Here is a 27,122-nt window from a genome sequence, read left to right as displayed (position 1 = left end):
AAAAAAAAAAAAAAAAAAAAACACCCACGCACATAAGCCCCTTCTTTCTAACACCTGAAGTACCTGAGAGCCTCTACTAAAATCCTCTGCTCTTCTGGCATTCTTTTTTTAACCAGCAGAAAGCCTATTAGAAGAAATGAACCTTAACATCTCTCTTCAATGGAAGGCTGAATATGTAACAGCAGATAACCCGGACAGGCAGTATATCTTATCCAATAAGTTTATTTGAGATGGGCTACATGTACAGCAACTTCCTAAACTGGACTTTTGACAAGACACTGGATTTCCACCATTAGGTTGGAGAAGTATCACCAACTTTATAGCTATGTATCCTTCCAGGATGATGTTCTTACTTACGCAACAGAAGCGTACCATCTCCAAAACCGACAGCTGCTTTTTCCAACTACTTCAACATCTGACAGTGCTTTAAGACAGCATAATTTCATACCCCAAAAGTGAAGGAAGGAACCAAGTAGAACAGAATCTGTTGTCTAAGGTATATCTTCACATGACAGCAGACGATTGTATTTTTAAAGTAAATACAGGATTATGAAAYAAACTGCAGTGTATTCATGGGGCAGGTGTGTGGAGGGGGGACAGAGTGAGGGGGAGAATGAATGTCAATACAACAAGGAAGTTATTGGAAATATGCATAAAAATTGAAAGGATGGATGGTTGTGTGGTTCTGACACAGCTTTCCTGTGTGATGTGGTGGAAATCACACAGACCCTGTATACTTTGTTTCCTTATCTATGAAACAGGAATAACTACTTCAGCAGTACTGCAAGAATAAGTATAATCATGATTCAAAATGTCAGATTCTATAATTGAGGACCTTGGAGAGAGATTTTAATGTCTTATATGAAAATTATATTAGATAATAGATAGAATAAAGCTTATGGTTGCATGGTATTTAAATATCATCTTTCCTGATAAGTTTGATTGGTTACAGTGAATAGTAAAGTTTATGAACTGAAGATCTAAGAATACATATAATCTACATACAACAAACCAATAAGAACTTCAATGGCTTTCTATATTCAGAGCAGAAAAAGGAGAAAAAAGATGATGTTAGACTGAATCACCACCCAGGCAATTTAAATGAAGACTGTGCTTAGGAGGTCTCATGGGACCAAAGTCTGTATTTTTTGATCAAGCACCGGAAAGCAGAATTAGCTATAGCAGAAATTTTATAAACTATGTGTTGTGCCACAGACTAACCATTCAAAAGAAATAATATTCCAYTCATTACAATCCTAAGAGGGAGGGGAGGAGAAAGAGGCGAGGGACCCTCCGAAGAAAGAACTGGAGCAAACAGGCTCAACTATAGGAGAGCAGATGAAAGCAGCAGGAGGAACCGCTGCTTTGTTTCATCTGCTCTTCCCCATTCCATGCATCTTCCTGCATTTCACAGAAGGCCTGTTCTAATTTGCCAAAGAGCAAATCTTTAAACACCTCCATTTTCAGAGAAATGTGCTGATGAAAGAAGAACGACAGACAAACCACACGTAGAAACTTTGCAAAGCTTATTCCATAAATTCTAACATTATAGAGGTTTGTATATCAAGGATTAAAATATACCTTAATAACTCATACTCTGAGCATTAACACACATTTGTTACTGAATAAGTCACTTACTAGTCTTTCAGAAACTTAACTGTCTATTGAGTGTGAAGTGTATGAAGACAGCCACAGTAAAATAAAGCAAACTGATAGTTTGATTACTGCATTATCAGACACATCTACCAGTTCTGATAGGCAGAATGGTTTTTTGGCCATAAATGTACTTTAAAACATTTTATGTTTAAGACTCAAAAGTCAATCAGGAGTTTTACTTATTATTTAAATAATCTGTCCAGTTAAGGCTCTGTCCCCAATAATTCTAAACAAAGAAATGAAACAACCCTTCTGAACCATAACCTTTTCAAAATACCAAAGACTACACAGAATTGCAGCRTCAGTATTTTCCTTACTTTCATGCCAAATTTAAGCAATACTCTTCTATGCTACGACATCAAATTATTGTTAATAAACTGCCTCAGGAATCAAGATAAACACTCACTTAAATAGTATTCATTAAGCATCACCACTTAATTGACCCACTGCTACACATAAACAAAGCAAGCCACTGCCTTGCGTTGATTGCCTTGAAGGGCAACCACACAAAAACAAAAGATGAGAGATAGTATCTGAGACTTCTTAAACAATTTTTCAGTTTCTGGTTTTAGTTTTACTCTTCCTGATAAGAAGAATTTGACTTGTGTGGACTTGCAGATTTCTTTGAAAAATGATTTAGAAGTGCAACTTATTGTGAAAATCTGATAGCACAATGGACCTTTCGAGAGTTCTGATGCTACCTAGCCGTGGAGCTGATAAGGTACCCATGATGTATTATCGCAGTATATTATAAATATGGAGCTGATAACTCTATGCCACAATCTGGAAGGATTTCCATCTGTTTCCACATAACTTTGTTTCACAATTTTACAGAAAATATGAGAATTTGCTAGATGGACAGAAAGACTATTCCTTTCACACATACTCCATTCTTGTTTGGAAATTCCATATATTCTTTTTTCTAAGGAAACTGTTAGACATTTGAAGGGCTGTACATAACTAACTAAAATTTCCTCTTGACAGACAACAGCTATGGAAGCATACTCAACCTTCACTGCAGCTGAAGGACCGTCAGAAAGCTAAGCTCAATATCTTAGTGGAGACAAAGCAACATTTTCAGTCAGTAACCACAGTAAGAATTTAAGACCAAGAGGAACCTCCTGGTAACCATATCACTATAACATATATCAAGCTGAATCTTTAGAACAATTAGGTTTTTTCCCCTCCTCATTTCTTGAGATTCTGTTAAGGCTTCTCTTGTAACTAAGAATCTCCTAATCACCAGCCCAAATTTTATCACATCCAGCTTATTCTCATGTCTTCCTGTGACAACACTGCCCGTTAACTTAAATGGCTCTTTTCCCTTCTCAATGCTATCCTACCTGATATGTTCATAGWCAGCAATCATATCCCCTAGCCTTCACTTTGCCAAGCTAAACACAAGGAACTCAGAGTCATCTCCTGTAATACATGCTCTCTTGGCCTTCTCTGCACTTGTTCCAATTATATTTGTAAGCCCCAACTTGATTTTACAAACTGAATGCTATCTCTGTCTTACATCTTCTAAAGATGATCTTTTAAATCTATGTGCTTTTAAATAGACCTTGATAAACTTATGGAACATTCCAAACACTCCCACCATGCAGCGTGAAAATGGACCATCCAACACTGTCTCCAACAGCACTTGAGGAGACTCCACCAAAAAACATCAGAAGGAAGAAACAAAAAAAAACCTAGTCCAACTTCATGAGCACCCAACGCCTTCAGCATACTTAATCCCATGAAAAAAGCTGAAACAAAACAAGCTATAAAAATGCTTTTCATCAATATTTATTAACTAACTAACTACTGAAATGGAAAACATTCTTAACATTTTAGCAGGCAGTTTGAACACTGTCATTGTCTGGCTCTCAGATTTCAGAAAGCAATTACATAATAGGAAATAGTGTTTTAACATGGGCAATTGTAATAGAGATTGATATGGCTATAGGCCAGAGCACTATGCAACTTAACTCCAGAGGGCCAGATCCATATAAAGGAACACATGACATTTGGATTCCTACATCCAAAATACTATTCTGAAACCTCATAATCTAAACAACATATGTACTTCAGTTTCCTAAATTTCCTAAAGCCCCACCATGTGTAGCCAGGGCTCCCTCCAGAAGGGAAAGAATGGCTTGGTACTTTACTTCATCCCGGACCCTAAGCAGGATCCAGAAATTAGGTATTCTCCTGACTCTCCCCTGTATGGCATAAATCCAAGTTTTTCTGACAGCTGGTAGTCACTGATTGTTATACATGTCCAGGGAATATGGCATAGCCCATTTTTAACAGTATCAGGATATGCCAAYACCAGGTTCCACTCTCCCCTCTGCTACAGGTGATTACAACCCCTTTCCTTCACAGCACTGGAAGTGAATCATAAATCTAGGGGTACAGGTAATACCTATTCTTTCTGTTGAGAGTTTTCTATTACACAGAAGAGAATAAAAAAATTTCTAAACTTAAAAGGAAAATAAAGTAAATTCCCAGCTGGGACACTGACTGCAGAGTGACAAGACCAATCCCAGCTCCGGACCCTGCTGAAAGAGCCATTCAGCTATTTTATAGAAAGCCTGCTTTATGTGAAATTCATAAACTAATCTAGAAAACTCAGTTTTGAAAGGACTTTAGATTAAGCAAGCTAATTAAGAGAAAACAGAAGTCATTTAAAATGGGAGAACATTGAATTCATCTTGGGAATCCATTTCTTACACTGTAGGAGGTGTTCTTTACAGATAAGGATATAACATCTATACAGTGGACACCATAATGAAGAATTAGCATTCACTGATTTTGGCCTCAATGCAGAGAAGAAAAATGAAACAACTGTAGAGCCAAAGTTTCATGGCAGCTTTATTTATAACAAATGTAGTAATGCACATACATTTGTGAACACCTGCATGGTATTATATTTATTTTAACAGTTACATTCAATAGACTGTTCAGGATTTTACCAAGAAAAGTTTTTTTTGGTTGCTTTGGTTTAAAATTTCAGTTAAAAATTTGTCCCATGCCTGTATCAAGTATATCCAGATTCTTATTAGAGTAAGCACAAATCAACTCATATTCTAATGGTGCCATTTGTCATATTTTTTGTAATCTTCTGCCAATACAGCAGAAGATCAAATGAAATAAATCTAAACATGAGGTTTTACTTACCCTGCCACAAGAAATAATGTTCAAGGTGGCAAAGACAGATCTGTTTGATAATTATGTATTTTCTGCTAAATTGTTCCATATGCTTAGAATATTTGGGTTTTAGCCAGGAAGAAAAGCAAAAGCACTTCTGGTAGTTGAGCAGTTCCCCCCCCAAATGTGTATCAAGTTACCTTTGCACAATGGCTCCTTAGGTAAAAAAGATTTATATTAGCCACTTCTGTTCATTATTTTAACCGTGTGTGTGTGTGTGGGGGGGGGGGTGTTAATTCCAGAAACGTATGCATTTAGCTTTAATGATTTAAAATACAGTAAGAGAAAATTTTGCAAAAATACTTTGAAATAGTCCATTGACAATTTCACTTCATTGCTTCCATCTGCTTTATTAGACCTTTAGACTATTATCAGACTTATGCATATATTCCTTTGACAAATGTGATTAATGAAAAAACATTTTCATATAAAATAATCCAGTATAAGTTACAGTTATTGATAGTCTCTGTTTAATCAGCTAATAGGAATTAAGTTTTAGTCTCATATTTATAATTTGAGACATTCCCTTGTGTTCTAAAAAGTAATTCATCAAATTAAAGACTTGTTTTGATAAAACACAATAACTAACTAGGATTAGTTTTAATATGTTAATAAGGGAAATACATAGACGACAGAATACAAGACACTGAGTAAGGATCAGGAATTTGGACAGTGAATGTTAATACCAGAAACGCTACTTCCTGCACTCCAGGCCTTTGTTCCGTAAAATTTTAAACTCATCAAGACTGTTTTAATTAGTGTTTGTAAATTACATCATATTGTGACAATAATTTTTTCCCAAACATACTGCTATTATGAAATATTTTGTAGAAATTAGTGCCTGCTGATTCTGAGCTCAGCAAATACTGAAGCTCCACATTATCACCTTGACATTACGGTACTATTAAAAGAAACAACAGCAACATGAGAATTTTCTGGAAAAGTTGTATGTACTTCCACCAGTGACTCTCATATCACTATTTCTGTAACAAAACTTCCAAACAAAAATTAAAGAATAAGTTTTATCCTTGCAGTTAATACATAAAGTAAGTTTATAAAAGGAAATAGTAGAAAATCTCCATTTTTCCAGTAACAATGACAATTTTAAGAGTTTGGTAACACTTATTGCAGCAAATCAATTAAATTTTATCCAAAATTTATTCAGACATGCTATGTTTACATCCAACTCTAAGGTTTTTTTGGCTTGCTTTTTTTTTTTTTTGACATACATTCTTTTCACATGTTTCAATTAATTTATTCTGTTCATACGACATTAACTTTCTTAAAATAGGAAAAATTCGTATCTCAAAGGAATGGATTATTTTATAATTTCAATTTCCACTGCTACCGTAGAATACAATATTACAAGGCAAGAATAAGTCTCAGAAATACACTTATAATTACAGCCTAATTAAATTCTTAAAGTGATGACAGTTAATTCTTGTCTACCTGCGTTGGAAATCAGTATAAAAGGTCAAATTATCCTCACTCTTAGACCAAACACAATCACTAAGAAGAAAACAAATGCAGTGGCTCAAAGAACTGAAGGGTTTGACTTATGTGGCTAGACAGCTCTTGAACACCCCCCCAGCTGCCTTTCCCACCTTGCTCCTGGAAGTTACTAGCTCTATAGCCAGGGTAGCTTTAGCCAGGTACATATTTGCCTTTAAGCTGCAATAGTTTATAGCACAAGGTGCTCATGTCGAATGAAAACAGTAGCACTTACTGAATATTCTGAGCAGTAAAATGCTGCAACTCATCAGACATCTACAGCCACCCAGGTTCAGCCATTTCTGCAAAGTCCGACTGCTAAAGCAAGCCAGAACACTGAATAAAGTTGCGTAGAACATATTTAGCAATGTCAACTGTAACCTCCCAATTTTGCAAGCCCCCTCTGTGTACGTTGAATGACATTTGCAAATGCCATAGTCAAATACTAAATATCCCTGAATTCAACATTAAATTTATCAAAGAGTGGAAAATGATCACTACTGTTATCTTTTCCCTATAAATGTTAACATTCCATGAACAACTCAGTTTTTAGCCTTCTGGGATGCACACATTTTTCAATAAAAAAAAAAAAAAAAAAAAAGGCTACGCAAGCCATCTGCCAGTAAAGTATGTTACTTTACCAGTTCCAGACAAACGAAAACAAATCTGTATTGGCCTTAGTTTTGCGGTATATGTGTGTATAAACTACGCACTCAGCTGAAAAGAATTTATTTCACCCTGCTGAAAAGCATGACTTCTGACTGCTCCCTCAGGTATGTTGTTCAAGGGCATGTGCAAAAGGGAATTAAAAAGCATATTTCTGATGATGGCTTAACTAATGTGTGCATAGAGGAAGGTGTTGATCCGTACAGAGCTAAAACAATCAAAACAGGTGAGATAGACACAAAGCATATCCAGAACCTCTGAGACAGAACTGATCTTGTTTATTCCCATAAAAGACAGACACTAAATTGTCAGACATTCCTTCTTCAGGAAAGCTTGGGTTTCTAGTACAGATAAAAAAATATATTATATTATTATGAACTCTCCTAGCCTACTTCTACCTTTAGCAACAAAAAAGGTTATTTAAAAGCAGTATATATAGCATCAGATATGTTTTTCTGCTATTTGCACATGGAAGGTTGCAAAAACTGCCGATATCTGCCTCTCTCCAAAAACATAACACTATTTAACTGGCATAATTTAAGGGTGAATTACAAATAAACTAGAGAGTTCAATAATGTACTTCTTAAAAGTCAAAAAGGAACTATGGGTGTTTAGTCTAGTAAGTACCATAGTAATCTACAACTTTATGCTTTTATGTACGAAATGGCATTTCCATCCTTAGATCCTAGTGCCAGAAAGTCTACTATTTCATTCCAAACATTTAGGACTAGTAGGCAAAGTATGTATATATAAATATATAGCTGCCAGATTTGTAGAACAAATTCAGGTGACAAAGTTCTTGATGTCCAACCTGTTCCCTGCAATCAATTTCACCCTGCAAGCAATGCAGCAAAAGCTTCTCCTACAACCAATTCATTCTGCTTATAAAACAAAAATCCAAATATGGGGACCGCATCCAATTACAATTATTATTGTTACAAGGCAAAAACTACAAAAATAATCAGCTTTTAAAAATTATTTGTATGTCAGTTCCATTTATCTTTTGCATGTAATTTCATTCCATAGAACCTTTGAGTGGTGTGACACTTCATCTTTAAATTCAATTTATTTAAAAAAAAATTCAATCCATTATCACATTTTTGAGAAAAGATAGCAATTTACTGTCAGAGAAGTATATGGAAAAAGTGTGATGCTGTAGCAATGTTATATTGAAAATTTTTGTACCTGTTGATCTTGCAGGATTCGAGATTCATTTTTGAATTACTGGAAATTAAGAAAGTATAGTTTAAGTGTAAATCTATTATGACTATTATCCATATCTTGAGAGGAAAGAGGTCAGTTTGTGGCCTTAATACACACTTAAATATAGGAAATATTCCATAATAAGGAATTTAAATTGCTGGGTTGATTTCTGATAGAAAGCACCACTTAATGAAATGTCATTACAGTTTTTAGTGCTTTGGTTACTATTAATTACAATGATGAAATAACAAATAAAAATAAAAAGCCATTAAAACATAGAACAACAGGTTCCCTAGATATATTACAGATGCCAAATGGTCTACACCCTTGGTTAAGCATTAAGCTTCTAATTAATGGAGATGTAATCCTCCTGTATCAAGGTAACGCTGAAAGATGATAGTAGCACTGAAAGCAATAATTTTGATTGCTTGTCTTCTCAGAGAAACATCCACATATCTATAGCTTTAAAGTATACCTTCAAACATTTATTGGTATAACTTGCATTTTAAAAGTCTCTCAAATTTGGAGTTCTAATTCTTGAGAGTTCACAATAATACGCCCTACTAGTTTCTTCCATTAGAAAAGAAGAAGAACAGAAACGAGAGAACCTGGTCATGACATATAAAGCCAGTAGACACCTCTACACAAAACAGAAGGAATTCGTGCCACAAGAAGATCAGGAAGCCCCTAGAAGAATGCCTACAAGAGTTACAAAGACCTCATGAGGCAAGGCAAGGAGACTAATCAGATTGTTCTCTCTCTCCTTTTTTAATATTTCTTACACCAAGAAAACCCCTAAGCAGCGACCTGGCTCTATGCAACTGCTTAGACCATCAATTTTCCTCCCAGGTTTTGTTTAAGAAAGTTTTATATGGTTGTATAGGTACCACTGACTTGCAGCTAAAATAAGACCAAACTATAAGAAAGGAATTCTACCAAATAGGTCTTTGATTACAGTATTAAGGACAAAACACAACTGTGGCTAATTTCCAAAAATAAATTGAGTTAGAAAGCTCTCTGAAATATGGCTAAGTATTCTCCCTGCCATAGCCTGCAATCCCAAGCAGGTCATGAAGTACAGTAGCAACATGCATAGCTGTGCAAAAATACAGAGCTTGAGACAATTCCTCCAAAATTCTCCTGAACCTTCCATTTAGTTTAATATGGTTCTAATTAAAGTTTATTTTAATATGACTGTGGGTATGAAGTTGGCTAATGCAGGCAAAGATTCTTCAGAATACTTGAAAGATACCTCAAGTATGAAAATATTTATATACAATGTAAATTCCCATGTTTTATTTTCATCCTGAAAGGAATGTGACCCACTTTAGGAAAGATAGCAACTGTAGGCTTGGGGGCCTTTGCTAAATTAGAAGGGAGACACAAATCTATTTTCCCAAATGACTTCACACAGATAAGATCCCATAAAGTTTCAAGTAGCACAGGATTTTGAACAGCACTGGAAGATTCTGCAAAGGCCATTTGCACTGAGACAGGTTTAAAGTAAAATGTTTTCTGAACAATTAGAAGATCTAACAATGTATGCTTTGAATCTGCCCCCTTCCACTCAGTATGGATTTCCCTCCCTCCTCATTTTCATTTACGACTCTCAATTAGATGAGTGCTTTTTGAGAAATTATAAAGTAACAAATCCCCTTTTGCATATGTGCTCATTGGGAGGTAAGAGGCAAAAATCAGCATGGCTATTTTCCTTCCTAGGACACTTATGAGCTTAAACAGGGAAACTAAGGTAAAAGGCTAAAAATGAGGGAAGGTCTTAGCTGTGTATCACCCAGTTAGTCCCAGTGTCTAGCCATACAGTTGCCAACAGTCAGCAGTATCAGATCTTTCAGAGAAGGCACAAAACCTGCAGACATCAGATAACCTGTCCCCACTCTTGCACCTCAGAGAGATCTCTCTCAACTAAAAGGCAGAATGAAATCTATCTATAAAATGTAACAGCCCTCCCCAAAACCTGTCTATGTATGTAGATGTAACCGAGACTCACTTGAGCCACGCTGTTCCAGAGAGACAGTTGTATTTCACAACGTGAGCCACTCCTCAGCACTGCAACTTGAACTGGTGAATGGTAATAGAAGTAAATGGTATGGAATAGAAACGTGTTAATCTTCCTCTCAAACACAGCTATGTTACCTCATTTTACGCAAGTTCTTTGTTGGACTCTTCTGTTTTGAAGAATTCAGAGGAATTCCAGTCCTGTTAGAAAAACTACAGGATTCCTTCGGTATTCTTGCATATATACCAGGCAGAGCCTCATGTCACACTTCTTTTAAAAGAAGTTTGCCTGCTCAAGCACTTCCTCTTCTGTCATTAGTACCTGCTAATACTTTCTTCTCTTTAAACTAGAAAAGGCAGGTGTAAGGCTCACTACACTTTTGTCACAGTRTTAGTAATGCAAATCTTTGCTTTAATTTGGTTTTCCTATATAGCTTGTAACAGTTATTACAGTATTCTACCATTCCATCTTTTTGCAGGCTTCCTTACTGCTTAATGTAATATATTCTTCTCTATTAATTAGTCTAACTATGTTTTTAAACTTCTCATTTGTATACACAGATTTCATAACTTTCTCTCTTTTAGCAGGTATTTGTCTTATTTCATTCTCTAACCAAGCATCCTAATGATTTTGTAGAAATGTCCTGTTTTCATCCCGTCTTGGCTCTAGTTCAGTTGTTCACGGATTGTATTTTACTGGACAAACATCGCTAAAGAGGTCAATAATAAAACAATCGATCCTCTTCCTGTGTTCATCACTTCTTGAAACTTTGCCCCAACTTTTAATTCTGAACATGCCCTAAATCACGTTTTATGAGCGGGCAGCTCAGGTCCATTTGATGAAGGGTGATCTAGTTGCACACACAGGCTCCCTCTCCAAAAAGTTTTTCTTTTTTCTTTACGATCAAGGCTTTTTCTTGTTTACAGAATATATCCTTTACTTGGCCTGTGCAGAGAAACAAGTGTGGGCTGTTTCTTCTTCTTTTTTTTTTTTTTTAAAGCCTGAGTACTTCCACTACTGTGAGTACTTTCAATTAAGCAAGCAGAAGTTGAGTGTCTGAGAAGGAAACCACCTTGCTTAACACAGTACTCAAAAGTCCAGACAATTAGCCACAATCTTTTAACAATTTCTAGATTAGTGTTTCTTTCTATATCACCAATACAAAACATTAAAACAGCAATAGAAAAGCCATAATTTAACATAAACTGAAACTGCCTAACAACCTTGTCTTCTGACATGGCTTAAGAAAAGCAAAYGTCTAATTTTTTTCTTGAGTTCTGAAGTCAGTTAAATATTGAAGTGCTACTTTTAAAACATTTTCACTAAGTGAAATTGGAAAATATATGAATGAGTTCTGTTAAGCCCTTCATAATTGTGCTCAAGTATACAATTCTCATAAGATTAGAGGTTTATCCTCAAAAATCAAGAGATACCACATACCAGACTTGCCGCAAGCTTGAAAAAGCATTATAGTGATAAAGCCACTAAAAATTAACACTAGCATGAACATCAACAGTTTAATGCCTGAGCTCCTCTCACCTGCTTTCACTCTCTGCTCCCACAAATATACAAACTGTTAGCTAAATCCCACTCCTGAAATCACAGCTGTTAGTCTGTATAAAATTTACTACTACCAAATAGTAAAGTTGTATTGGCAGCTAAAGAAAAATTACGACCAAAAGTAATGAATTGTTCCCCCCGCCACATTTTTAGAACTAATTGCATTTTCAATACCTTGCATAATATTCTACTCCTCCACTTAAAAACAAAAATTACAGAAATGAGACATAAATTGAGAGACAGTTTATCAAGTCAGTCTTCCTTATTTTACATGGCAGATGATGTTAATCAACCCTGCTGGTTTATACAGAAATGCCCGCTGTGCCTTTAAAGCAAAATGCTTTACAAAACATAAGTTGCAGAGTAATTGAATTATTTTCCATAGAAAAATCACACTATATAAGAGTCAATGTTCCCTTTAAAAGCACTAACAGTATCTGCGACATTCATAAACATGGTTGAAGTTATGACATAGAAGAAACACTCTTCCTGGTTTTAAAACAATGTAGCAACTCTAACGGTACTCTGGCCCTGCTATACAGGACAGCTGAAGGCTAAAGGGTTTTTGCACACTCTTATGCCACCGCCCCCCCCCTTTTTTTTTTTTTAAGAAAGAGTAACAGCGTGGAATGTTAAATGTTTATGCAGTTGTCTCCTGTAAAAGGGGGACATATCTTCAGTTGCCACAAAGTGGTACTTAACACACTGCTATGTTTTCTTAAGCAGATGGAAAAACCAACAGTTGAGTTGTGTGTTTTTTCTCCTTAAGTGATTCTGAGTGAGTGATGCTAAGTTTAGTTCACAATGTACTAATTAATCACTCCAGAAACACCACACTAAGTCAACACATGCCTACCTCCAAAAACGAGAGTTCAAAAATTGCATTTGGAAGACTTAGTCTTAGCTCATGCAAATGCTTGCACTACCTACAGCAGACGTTTCCAGACTGTGGTATGCAAGCCACTTCAAAGTTATCTCGTGTGTGTGGTAGGCAATCAGTAGCCACAGCTCCTGAGCCAGGCAAAAAAATCAGAAGCTGCTGCAACCACTACCCAGGAAAAGCACATCCCGTTAAAGCCGACAAGCATGTGTGCTTCTGGCTCRGAGTACTTCCATCCGGAGCACATACCTAGGGTTCCAGTTTGGGGAACAAAGGGGCACAGGAACATGAGACCAAACAAGATTTATATGGGAGTTGAAAGGCAAGAAACAGTCCCATTTTCGAGCAGCAGTAAGAAGGTAAATAGGTTAGTATACTGCAAAATGTAGGAGCAGAAGTAAATTATTAGGGTCGTTGTCCAAGAAGGGCATTGGTACCTATTTGCTGTCTGGGAATTTCTGAACTTCTAATATAACAGTAGTAAATCTTTTTAACTAAAAGTAGAGCAAACGAGAGCTGGGGGCGGTGTTGTGTGTTTGGAAACAACCCTGAAGGATGACTATACACGAAATTTCTACTAAGTAGCAGAACAGCAATTAGTGTACAGTGCTTTTATGGCTATCCAATTGCACTGAGCTGATGTCAGAATTATAGAGTGGGGTTTTTTTTGTTTTGTTTTGGTTTTTTTTTTTGTTTTTTTTTTGTAAACACACACACACACACACACAGTGAAGTTAACTTTTTACTTTACCTTTTTGCATTTAATTTAAAACATAAATCTCAGAAAACATGCAGTTGCTCAAATTCATCAACTCTCACTTGAGCTTTGAAGCTTAACAACCACATACCAAACTGTACACTGCTTGTGGTTTTCAAGATTTAAAGGCAATGAAGTCTTGTTCCATAACCGTCACAGAGTCACCTGCTGAATCACCCAAACCATTTCCTGGTACACCCACATTTCTTCTGAGGTATTTGCCATTCAATTAATTGTCTGGGTACATCTTCCTCAATTTGTAGATGAGGTGCATGCCTGCAAGTTTTAACTTACCATCAGACCTATTAACATGGTACTGCCTCAGCCACACACACACACACACACACGAGAGAGAGAGAGAGAGAGAGAGAGAGAGAGAAAGAGAGGAAGGGAGGGAAGGAGGTAAGTAAGGAGAGGGGAAGAGATTTGTTAACTTATTTGGGGTGAGGAAAGAGTTAAAGGAGATGATTTACTTCCTTATGGAGTGAAATTGATGGTAAGTTGAGCAKAGATTCACGGAGTCACCTGCCTACCATGTTTTTTGTATTGCATCTCCAGCTTTAAAAACAGAAGGTTTTTTTCTATCACTTATTTTTTCATACTTTAGAACAATGAAAAGAGTTTATATTCATAAAGCTATTCAGACTTTCTATTTTGTTTAAAAGTTATCATCCACTTGTTATGCTTTTTATTTGGCACCTTCAAGTAGAAAATGGCAATTAATACCACAGACATTTTTAAATTAAATTGCTAGTTCTGAAACAAACTGTTAAACTCTTGGAAATTTATAGATACACCATCACCCAAAAAATCAAAACCTCCCGAAAAGTCTTCCAGAAATAACTGTTCTCAGTTTTGTATATCAGTCACTTTTATTACAAGGTCTAGGAGCGTAAAGTGATTTTCAAATTCCCCTTACAGTTCACAGTTATTTTATTACCTTTTTAAAAAGCTTCAAATGGTTTCAGTAAGGAATTCTTCTCTCTCAAACTTGGACCTGGTGCTTAAGGTTTTAACTGAAATCCATCCTTTATTTTCCCCCTCTGTYGAATATGGAAGCAATGCCTTAACTTTGGCTTCACTCAATTGATGGCTCAATGGAAACATGATAGGTCTTTTGGCTGGTGAATTTCTGTATGCTTTCAACTAAAAAAAGGAAAGCGTCAATTGCATTTTATGTCATAGAATGAAACAGGACAGTTCAATTATTCTACCAGCAATGTGCGATGTGTTTGGCCACAATAGCATTAAAAAATGATATGGGAGTGGGTTTGGAAGGTTTCTTTACAAGACCATTCCAGTCCAACCCTTGTTTTATAAGGATATTAATGATTAAGCAATTCCTAATAGAGACATCTCTTACTTAAATTGAGGGAAAACTAACATATATTCCAGCAAAAAAGATGATGTTGCTTTTCTACGCAAACTCAGAACTTTTCAGCAGTAAAAGCCAGGCTGAACAATTTAACAGAAGAGTTTTCTGAATGTTTGATAAAGTATTACATGGGATTCAAGTGGACTTTTGGAGATCTGCTTCCCTTTCCGCCAGAGATCATCTTCTCTCCACTTGGGACAGGGGACTCATTTCCGTCTTGTGTTAAGACCCACTGACCTATCCTGGTAAAGCTATGTACGTAGCCTCTGTCTGTAAGACGTGTCCTCTCTTGTTCTTTGCAGAAATCTCTAGTAACTCTCTGCACTTCATAGGTTACTGTTTAAGTTAGGCCTCAGTTCTATTACATGGAGGGAGAAGTGGAAAGGACTGCTCAGGACAGACCTAGAGGAATGCTCTGCAGAGCAGACTGCCTGTTCCCAGTACTGCCAGAGGCAGCAAAAACACCCACAGCTCTTGCTGGAAGGTGTTACAGCAATAGCCACTAACCAGCATACCATTTCTTCATCTGCTACCAGAGAAGCAGAGGATTAAATAGCAAATAGGAATGGGCTGATGCAGCAAGAACAGCTAATTCTCAGCTCCTACAATCAAAATGTGCTTGCACTGGATTGAGCCAGTTATCTCAGGAATGTAATGGTTTAGGTTAGAAAGGGACCTTTGGAGGTCATCCGGTATAACCCCTGTTCAAGGCAGGACCAAACTAGATTATCTGTTTCCTAATATCCAATTGGAACTTCCCATGTTGTAACCTGTGTCCACTACCTCTTGTTCTATGGCTGCGCACTTCTGAGAAGAATCTGTCTTCTCTGTATGCTCCTGTTAAGTAGTTAAAGACAGCAACAAGATTGCCACTTGGCCTCTCTTCTAAAGGCTGAACAAACCCAGATCTCAGTATCTTCTCATATTTCACTTCACCTTCTTAAGCAAACTGATGGCCCTTCACTGGACTTGCTTCACTTAATTTTTTCTTATACTTGGAAGTCCAAAACTGGACACAGTGTTCTGATGCAGTCTCAAATACCAAGGGAAAAAATCACTTCCCTGGACCTGCTGGCTACACTCTTGCTAATACAGCCCAGGATACAACTGGTCTTCACTGCAAGGGAACATTGCTCACATATGCTCAAATTGCTGTCCACCAGGACAGCAAAGCTGCTTTCTAGCTAATCAGTCCTAAATGCATACTGTTGCATGGGGCAATTCTCATAATGCAGGGCTCTGCATTTGCTTTTGCTGAAATTCATCTCGTTTCTCCAGCCTGCTAAGGTGTCTCTGAAGAGCAACCCTACTCTCCAGCATATCAGCCACTCCCCCGCATTTAGTATCATCCATGAACTTGCTGAGGGAACACTTTGTCCAATAGTCCAGGCTGCAGTATTGGCCCCAGTATTAAACCCTGAGGGATACCACAAATAACAGGCCACCAGCTGGACTGCTGATCATGACCCTTTGAGCCCAGTGGTCCATGAGTTTCTACCCGCACTCCCTTGCCCAGAGTCCACCTATCCAAACCATAACTCACCAGTTTGGCTATAAGAAAACAACGAGATGCTATGCTGAAGGCCTTGCTGAAGTCAAGGGAAACCACACCCACTGCTCTCCCCTTGCCCACAGAACCAGGCATCCATCACAGAAGGCAATCAGGTTGGTCAGACATGATTTGCCCTTAGTTCGCAGATTGATGAGAATAGCATTTTCATAGGATAGAAGCCGAGGAAAAACATCTTCACTTGACTTAGTCATTAGTCAATTGAGAAGGGTATAGCCATGTTATAAAAAACACTGGAGGATTCAGGGTAGCTGACCCTCCTAAATGCAGAAGGTAATTGCAAGTGTTCCAGCAGAGGGCCCACAGTCAGCTAATGCAGCTTGAAACTGCATGGGGCTAACAGAGTAAAGGTGGATACTTCAGAAATATATAGTCTGATGCATTCCTGAAAGTTCTCACAGGGCTCAAACCCTAAACTCCACTGATGCTGAACATCCTACAGAAGGCCATAATCGTTGCATTCTGCCTTCAAATTCTGATGGGTTGCACAAATAGGAGCAATTCTTTTTCTTCCCCCTTAGTGGTTATAACTGATCGGCATTTAAACTGAGTAGCATACTGACCAGGAAATCACATTTGCACTTTTATCCTTTTTAAGGATCAGCTACAAAACACAAAATTATATATATTATGCTTCACCTGTCCGCAAAGTTTCCCATTAAATAGGTCAAGATACAATAATAACAGAAGCTTTAATTGTCAGTGTGTACCAGCATGATACCAGATGTATTTCAACATCTTAATGCAATCAAATCCTTGGCCTCAGGTAAGATACTGCTTACAGCAGCATACAGAGGATGACAGTGTCAAAATAAAATTAAGAGCAGCTGTGAGAAGAGCAAGGAAAAAAGACTGGAATTGTTTGCCTTAGATATGTTTCTTCTTATCATTGTCTGACAGAAGTACACAGAACAACAAATGATATAGCAAGAAGTAGACTGGGAGTTGCCATTAACTTTTCCTCCAAACACAGAAAATATTTAAAATCAAGATGCATGGCATATTCAAAATCATTAAAGAAAAGAAATCATCCTTCAGTTTGTAACTCAAATGTAGACACCAAAAGGCAAAAATGAATTCACTAAGCTTGAATACTTCAGCATGAAGAAAAGCAAAACAGTTTACACCTTCAGAATATCTTGTGCTGGCCCACAGAAACTGGCATTGTGGCACTGAAGAGGGGATGATGGAGTCTGATGGGGTAGTCGGCTTATTTGACCAGAAAAAGCATAGACTTGCTTCAGTAAATTCCTGCTTTATGCAATCATTTAAAGTTTGTTTTGAGAGGCCAAGTATGTATGTCTTTTAGTTTATCAGAAGTACATTTTGATGCCACCCATAAAGTGTGTAATCCCAAACAATTCAAAAGACACATGGGTTGAGTTTCAAGAGCCAATTATTCAGTGGAAAAAAAAACAARAACAAGTATCTCTCTTTGTTCAAATAAAAACAGAGTTTAGCATGCATCATTGACTGCAATTAATTTGTATTTGTGCGTCCATTTTAATGTTTACAAACAGCAAACAGCAAAATTACATTTTCTTAAAGCAGTTTCAGATAACTCTGTTCTGGGTCTTACAGTTTACTTCATTTAAGTTTCTGGAATAACTACTCCAAGTTTCCTCATTAACTTAATGCCTTTTTAAAGCATACAACTTTGACAGTCCATCACTGCACTGAAATGCAGGACTCTCACAAGTTTTGCCCCAGGAAACAGTTGTCAATRCATCATCTGAAACTCTAAAGAGCACTGTACTTTTTTTGGATTCTCTTAAAAACAAGTTATAAATTAGCCCATTACACCATAAGCCAGCTCTGGTAACTAGAATTAACTTCGAGTTACCTGGTTAGATTTCCCAAATGATTCACAAAGCAAGCATTCTTTAACCAGTACTGCTCTATCACGGCATTTACAGAGCAGAAACTGTTTTAACAGAGCTAAAGTTTTTGTTTACATAGGAAAAATAAACTATGTTATAACTGGCTAGAACTGTAAACTTCTACAGAGCTCAATCATAGCAGCAAGTCTTAATTCCTTATCAGCACACAGATAAAGTCAAACAGGAAAAGCTAGAGCGTTTCCGCTCTCCACAAGCACACACAGGAGGAAAACCGCTGAGTCATAAAGGCGCATTAAAGAGCATTAAAAAAGCCGTTTCAGCAGTTACACAGTATTTGTACATGTTTCTAAAGAACATTCACACTCAAGTTTTAAATTGCCAGAATGTATTTTTAAGATTGTAGTCAAGCAAACTACATTGTACAAATTCAAGTGGGTGAATTATGAAGTCCACAAAAGAGACATTGAAAGCCTGATACTACCTCTGACTACAGTTTTCAACTCAAACTCTCTTTGGAGGAGGGATCACCAGGTACTGCAGTTTGTACAACAAAAACAAGAGCCCAACCTCTGATTTTCAGGTGCTACAGTACAGCAATAGAAATGTCAAAGATCACAAGATTTGGAATATACGTAGTGTCAGAAAAGCAGTATTTCCTGCGGTCAGCCTTTTTATATTCCTACCCATTCTGGTTTTAAGTATCATACTAACCATAACAATGTCAATTCCAGGAGCACTTACACAGTTAACTTTGGGTAACTTATATTTTAGGCTTTGATCTTGCAAATGAGACTATTCATGGCAATAGGTATCCAGAGCAAAGCCTAGATCACTACACTTAAAATTGTGTGTATATATATATATATATATATATATATCTGTACGAAAAAGTGCTACAGGAAAAAAAATACTATTCAGAGTGGGGCTGTCGTTCTAAGAAAGATTACAACAGCTTTGTGGCATGTAAGAGGTTCCTACATTGACTTTCCATATGCTTTTGATTAAGCAATACACACAGAAGAAGAGATAACCTTTTATTTCTCTTCCTTGCAAAGGGAGTTCTAACAACGATTAACAACAGAACTACTGAGAAAATACAGTGTAACAATCCAGGAAAAGAAATCCTGAAGAATACATTAACTGTCAGTATTTGCACCTAACTTCTCCTCTTCATCCTACAAATACATTGACATATTAAGCTCTGACTTTCTGATAGGCAAAGAGATTAAATTTTAGATGCATGTATGGGGTTTATTAAATGAAAGTCATATCAATCTATACAGGTATAGCACTACCCAGTTTTGTGGGCGAGAAGGAAGTTACGTGCCTCGTGACACAGCACAAAGTGCTTCTGATCAAGCCAAGAATCAGAACAATACAACACAAACATACACATTTTGAGATTTAAGGTGGTGATTAGAGCCATGTAGCTCTGACATCATTTTTGAGGATCAAAATATAGAACTTGAAAGGCTACTTATGTTCTGTTATGTGTTTTAGCCTGTAGCAGACCAACCACAAAGGCTCAGTATGAATCTCAGAGAGGAAGGGGGGGGGGGGAAAGACTCAAGAATAGCAGCGTGGAAGAACAAGCAGGGATTAGGAAATAACATTGATTGTATGAGACTGCATAGTGTGATACTGAAATAACCATACAATTCCAAGACCCACACTTTGGAATGATTTTGGAGGGAGGGGGAAGGTGAGAGAGAGACAATACAAAAGGGAATTTGATTTTTTTTTCTTTTTTTCCTCCCCTCCAACACACTAATAAGATTCAAAACAGCTCATTCAAAAAGTGAAAATGAATTCACATGGTAGAAATATTGAATATTGAAATGCTCTCTGATTGGGCACAGAAAGGCATAACGACCAAGGTGGGAAACCAAACAAAACAGAAGTCTGCATAACTGTTTTTCAGAAGCATATAATTGCTAGAAGAACCACCAAGAGATGTGATGGATTCTCACATAAAATCAGGTGGCATAGAAATCAGGTGGCACTCAGTGTCTCACAAACTATGGGGTGTTTTCCCCTTTGGGAGTAAAAAGTGGCTCAAAAGGGAGCCATGTATCAAATAACACTCAGAGCCATAAGAAACTGCTGGCAACAGTGAATTCCTATATGGCATCAACATAAACACCTGCAAGTAGTAACTGCAGCCAGATGTCACTGATCTATTCTGGAGAGGGTTAGTTTTYCCTAACTTGGGAGTCAGAAGTGTCTATGTACACAGTACGAAAAACAGGGAAAGAGGGTAAACATGAAAGGAAAGTTGCACTTTCAAAAAAATACATGAGGAAAGCTGCGTTAGACAAACAAGTCAGSTAAATATAATTGCCTGAAATACAAGTAAATAAATCTGTTGCATTTATTCTTGTTCTAACCAATTATTTTGTACTTGCGGGTTTCTGTTTCAAAAACAGACTGAACACTTGGCAAAAGGGTTGTCTATGTCAGCTAGACTGCATCAACTAGACAGCCGTTCTCACTGCGACAGAATAGATCCTTTGTCTCCCACTTTGCACATCTTTCCATCTGTGTGTTTTATCTTAGGATATACTCTTCAGAGCAGAAACCACATGCAGTATGTTCTCCAAAATATGCAGCATGATAGAACAGCAGGCATCACAGGAAAAATACATTATATAAAACATCTTTTATGTGATGACAATGGGAGCATTGCAAATTTAAGCCATGTTATGCCAAAGAACGTGTGTTAGTTATATCACAAAATAAAATTAGGCAATGCAAACTTACTGGAAAAAAAGCCTTAATTATTTTGTTATTGCTGTGCTTGCCAGAATCACTTGCATAAAACATAAGAAATCAATTCTGAACTAATTTTGAACAGAAACTTTCTTCTGTAATTGCAGAATACTGTCCAGCAAGTGGGGAGACACACACACACACACACACACACACTAGAAACCACAGGAATTCTTAGCAAAATGGATGAAAGAATAATTAATAAGTAACATGTTAAATTTTGTTTCTAATGAATTGATACACATACATAGTACTTCAGTTTCTGTCCTTAATCTTTAATACACCTTAAGAAAGTATATTAACAGTGCCCTAACATGTAAAAAAATAGTGATCGGTCATATTAACTCTACTTTTATCCCTGTTCATCCTTGTAACTTATCCAAAAGCTTAGGAAGACTCATTGTAAATGTTGCTTCTTACTGCAGTAAGGTATTTAAATGGTTATCAATTGATCTTGTAAGGACAAAAGCTAAAAGCAAAGGGGCTTTTTCATTTTGTATGCACTGTGAACCTAGGCTATGCCTAAACGATCATCCAGTTGTGCTCCAGATGCTCAACTCACACTGACCTGCACACACACAGAAGGAAATGTCCCATATTCTACTTCTCTATATTTTTCACCATTGAATGCACATGTGCATTGGCACTTATCATCAAAACCAGATGAAATAATACCAGTACAACTTACAAAGCCATTACTGCCCTTCAGCAGACACCTGCCTGATTTATCCTAGTCTCTTACAAACTTACAGGCACAAAGTAAATCCTTCACTAGTGATTTAAGCTAACCTGCTTGACTTTGAGGACTGCTAATCTATTTCAGTATAGGCAGGTATTACATCATAGCTGAAATGCAGCAACACCTTTAAATAACTTCTCAGCTGTGATTCACTTGGCAAAAAGTTTGACTTTAAGAAGAAATAGACTTAAAAGACATTATTTTAAGTCACCACTGAATTTTTCTTTTCTTGACTATAGATCTTTAAGTTCAGAGTCTGGTATGCACAAGAGTATACCAGAGTGCTTGACATGTGGATACAGAAAGTCTTCTGATACTAATACTGACTTGAGACTAACCTAACCACACAGGCAGCTACGTCATTGAACTAGTGTATCTAAAGGAGCAGTGATCCAGAAGAATTATTCAACAGCAGCCACTTTAATATATAATATATATATAATAACTTTAAAGTTAACAACAACAAAGTATAATGACCTAAAGCAGCTGAGCAGAATAAAAATCATCAACAGAGGAAAAGAAGATTTTTAAAGGTCACAGAAAAGAAAAAGAGTACACCTGTTTCCTAAACTCTGAAATAAGGTAGGGGTGCGGATTTCTATTGCATCTTAATCTTGAGACTGCAAAATAACTCATCCTGGTCTACCTCTGGAGACAATTCTGTACCATCTTAAAGACTGGGGGGGACATACAAGCAAAAACACTTTTATACTTAGCTTTTAAAGTAAAAACTATAATTTTTTTTAGACATCTAAGTGAGGTACATCTATTCAAACTGATAACATTTATTTGCAATGTCATTTACAAAAAAGTTCTTTCTTTCACAGACTTCCGCCTTCAGAAAACGGACATCTACTCTGGATTATTTAAACTTGGAAAAATGCAAGTGTTTTCTTTGAAAAAATATCTATTGTTACAGCAAAAACTTGGGTTTCCTTTCAAACAAGATCATATGATTACGCGTTTATATTTTACTTTCCGCAGGAATTTACACACCCCCCATTTGTATCCTGTTATTCATTTAGCGTTTCCCTTTACTTCAGCATGCTGTGTTAATAACGTGGACCTGTTGGCTCAGTCTAGGCACTCAAGGTGACAATCAAAGTGCTCATTCCTGCATTTATCAGATTTATTCTATATGTATATAGGGTATATTATTTAACTACACAAAACATTCCATCAAAAAGGTAGATCTATAAGAGGTATTGTATAGACAGATTGTGAAACTCGCTGTACTAACCTAGTTCTTGCTCTTTATTATGTATGTTAAAACACTTATTTCTCCTTTGGTGGGTCAGTTTCCACTGAAACAGGTTTCACACAGTGTTAATTAAGTACATTAAAATAGTGTAAAAGATGATCTTCCTATTTTCAGCATTGTACCTGTACTCAAGCTATAAAACATGGGATAAAAATTTATGAGAATTACCAAAAAGAAGCCACTAGTCACCATAAGTGAGGAGAAATGCTTTGTAGTCCCGCAGGAAAAAGTGAAGCTATCTGAGGCAGTTAGTCCTACTACCCATGCTACTGAGACACTGTGAAGAGGCTGAAACATTAAACTGGTAGCTGGTGTGGACACAGGTTATTATAATGTCCAAACAGCTTTGCTGAAAAAAAAAATCTTACAATTTAATATTAAGGCCACTCTAACTCTTTAATATCTGCAGCTGATCAGTATAATTCCATCTTCATTATAATATTGTAAAACTTCACTGATTGATAAAAAAGTGAGGACATTTATTTGAAAACAACGTTTCTGGTTTATTCGAGTAATGAAAAGGACCAGTTTTCCCCTTTGAAGGAACTGGCATGAAGCCAATCACCCCATTTCACCCTAGAGAACAATTCAGATAATGAAGGAGATGGGTAAAACTCCTTTGCCAACTTTGAGATGGTATAAGAGAACACGTTTTCTGCCCTCATCAGCACTCAGAGTGCTACTCGTATTACTCGTGCCAGGGCTGGGGTCAAGGAAAACCTGCCACACAATCAGAGAACCATAGCTATCTTCCTGATCCCTCATGATCTGCACTGAGCAGGGCCTGAGCACAGGACAGACTTTGCCTTTATTTCTTTATAGGTCATGTTTGCAATAAACTATAGGAGGGGGCACTGGCAATTACTTTAGACTAAAATGAATTCACTTTTGATGAATCATCAAGCAAAACGTCCAGCTGATGGAAAACTCACATGAAACATATTGAAGAGTAATAGTTTTATGAAGGGGGGGGGGAAAACAACACACATTTCTTCAATATCTTTGAAAGGCTAAGGAAAAGGGCTGGAAGACTCATTAAGGGCAATATTACTACCAAATGTAAAGCTTTGAAAGACTGGTGATTTAAGTGAAATCTGAAAGCAGATATATTTGGTTTTCAAGAAACTGGAAAGGTTACTTTATATAGTTACATTGTATATAACCATGCAACTGGATGTTCCATTAAAATATAGATAAATTTAATGATTTTAAGTACTTAAAAAGCTGAAACAAACATACATTATGAACAGAATTTTACAAGCAGTCCAAACACAAATAAATCCCCAACTCTTACCATCAAAGAAACTTTTGGCTCTCAGGTAACTGACGCTAAGCCTAAGCACAGACAGCTTATCCAGTTTGGCGATAACATCTTGAGGGAAAGGCAGAAGGCTAGCCAAGCGATCCAACTCCGCATTCAAACGATCCCTGTGTCTCTTGGATGGGTTGGACTTGACTCCTTCAGCTGGGGATGGCTTTACTCTGTGGCAAAAAATAAACAATATAAATGTACATTCCCTCCAAAAAATGAAGGTAAATATTTGCCAACTCTAACATCACAAACAGCCTTTTAAAATTTAACATGCAAAATGTTTTTCCCAAGTGACTTATATATTCCGGGGGGGGTGGGGGTGTTAATCTAAGATAGTTTAAAACCCCACTCCAACACGCACTCACCGTTAAATGGAGCAATAAGAGCTATGCCGGCTATCTGAACACTTAATGGACATTTGAAACCTTAGAGGATTAGTGTTTATAACAAGCTTTCTACACTTTAATTCAAATGTCACTTAAAGAAATCTTCCAAATGTTCGTATTACAGATAATGCAAACATGTTTATGAAAATTTGTACAAATTTACTTGACATCTATACTTTTTTTACTTCAATTACAACTTCTCACAGGTGTCCTTAATTCTTAATCAATGTTTTGAATGTTTTATTGTTGGTTTAATATTACAAAAGTTTTAGCAACCTGTTAGACAATGAGGCATTCAAAATGGCACAAGAAAACAAGAGATACAGCTCAGTCAGCAAGTAACATCATTCTGGCTAACACTGCAGTAAGCCCATCCTCTAAATCACCTTAGGTAAGAGCATTTCATTTGAGTATGGCATGACAAGTGTACTTATATACACTGTACAAAGTAGAATTAAAACAGCTTTCTGTTATGAATTAGATAATAAAATTTTTGTAAACTTGCTATTTTCCATTCATGTCCTCCCTAAGTCCAATTCCAGATACTTGGATGCTCCTGTCTTCCCATATACACAAAAGTCTATGAACAGGTTTAAACACCTACTCACTCAAATTATATTTAGTCAATACAAGTCAACACCAAAACTCATCAACTTATCTGCACAAGCTATAATATAGACTAAAACATTTATCATACAGTTTTCTACATAACAAGAAATCCATTCTCACTTTTCCACTACTGTAGTTTTGAGAGGTCTGTAGTTCAGTTTGTTACTATTTGTGTTACTTTCATATGAGTGTTGAATCTGTAAGACATATCTTTTGCAAAAACACGGAACATAAATACTTTGAGCAGTTATTTGCTTTAGTATTTCATTTAGTCTGCTTCTAAGCTCCATCTTTCAATCAATTTAAAAATAATTAGAAACTGTAAAAGCTCCAATAGTTATTTTTATCACTGCTGAAAGTGAATCATACTCTAAAGTATTTTCATCTTAAATTTCCAATCAAATAAGTAGTGATAGAGTGGACATGCACATTTTTAACTTTTTTCTTTGTTCCAAATAAACTTCTTGTTAGTTTAAATTCAAATCCCTCTTTTACAAGCATTGTTTATTCAAGCATCACTTGTTAAAAACGTGTACTTAAGTCTGACTACCTAGTCACTAGCACTGTAACTTTCCTTTTATACATTAAAGAAGGCATGTTCTCCCTTCTTTATCCAGAGCCCGGAAACTTGAAGATGCTGTAATACAAAGTGTTGTTAGCACACGCATATACAATAGATCAGCGCCAACAGCTTACTCCTCAGCCAGACAAAGTTGAGCTTGCTGCAGAGTAAAAGGCTGTCTAGGACACAGTTCTAATAAAGTATTATACTAAAAAATTAGAAAAGTTAGAGAAACAGATAAATCAAGAAGAAATATGAAAATTCTCTTTCAAGAGAGCACTATGTCAGTTCATCATCAACTGCAATGTATGACAAACTAAATATTTGGTTAGATGCGTGCTTCAGTTACAAGCCCACACTTCGAGACCTTTAGCTTACCACAGTTCCAAATGAATATTAATCTTAAAATAATTTAGTAAAGCTTTCTTCACATTCATTATTCTGGCAGAATATTCACTTATACAAGCCATATGACTAACACAATTGAAATACAAATCTGACAAAGTAAACTAAATTCAAGATCACCAAATATTACCAGTAACATTAAAAGGTATTTCATAAATACGGTCTGTATATTAAACTGACAAAAATATAGAGATAGAATAATAAATTGCAATTTTAAGACAGATAATAATTAGATAACAATGTGAATAGCTCACTACTACCAAATCAAACAGTGAAGGTCCCCATGCAAACAGTTCCCAAYATATGATCTTCTGCCAAATAAATCAGCAATAAATAGAAGAATTTTCCATTTTCATGACCTCTGCTTCACTTAAAACTTCTATAAGCAATTTGACAAGTTATGCTGAAACTATATGCAGCTGTGCAGTTAATGTGTCAATTTGTTAGTTTAGACCTAATTATTTTTTCCTTTACTTTCAAAGGATCTTCCTTACCTCTAACTAGTCAAAGGCATTCTGATTTTCTAAATGTAGCATATAACATTTCTGAATATTAAATTACCGGTATTTGCAGCATAAACCTTACTATGTCCTCTCCCTCCARACCAAACTTCCATTTTCCCTAATTTTATCCTCTGACACCAACCAAAATCCATGATATAAATGGAGCCTTCAGTGATGAAAGAAATAAGATAGAAGCTACTAGAAAATGAAGGGGAGAAAGAAGGGGCATAAACAGTGATTTAAACCACTTTCCTACTCCCTTATATGAACCCTTGATGCAAAGGACAGCCCTAGCTTCGTTGCAGAAAATAATCTTCAAGGAAAATTAAACGCTATGTCAAGATTAAATCCATACACATTTTATT

The 27,122-nt window shown here is 36.5% G+C and overlaps 1 protein-coding gene across 1 annotated transcript in view; it reads right to left on the bottom strand.

Moving 5' to 3' along the window:
• Positions 1-24,456, bottom strand: part of AHR (aryl hydrocarbon receptor) — a 60,882-nt gene extending 36,426 nt beyond the window's left edge. Inside the window, exon 1 of the mRNA XM_026080183.1 lies at positions 24,275-24,456. The gene's annotated coding sequence lies outside the window, so the exon portion shown is untranslated. The remainder of the gene's footprint in view (positions 1-24,274) is intronic.
• Between the last annotated feature and the right edge of the window lie 2,666 nt (positions 24,457-27,122).

Source organism: Apteryx rowi, unplaced genomic scaffold, assembly GCF_003343035.1.
Source record: "Apteryx rowi isolate R43461 unplaced genomic scaffold, aptRow1 scaffold_510, whole genome shotgun sequence".
Taxonomy (NCBI): domain Eukaryota; kingdom Metazoa; phylum Chordata; class Aves; order Apterygiformes; family Apterygidae; genus Apteryx; species Apteryx rowi.
This window is presented reverse-complemented; position numbering and strand designations above follow the sequence as displayed.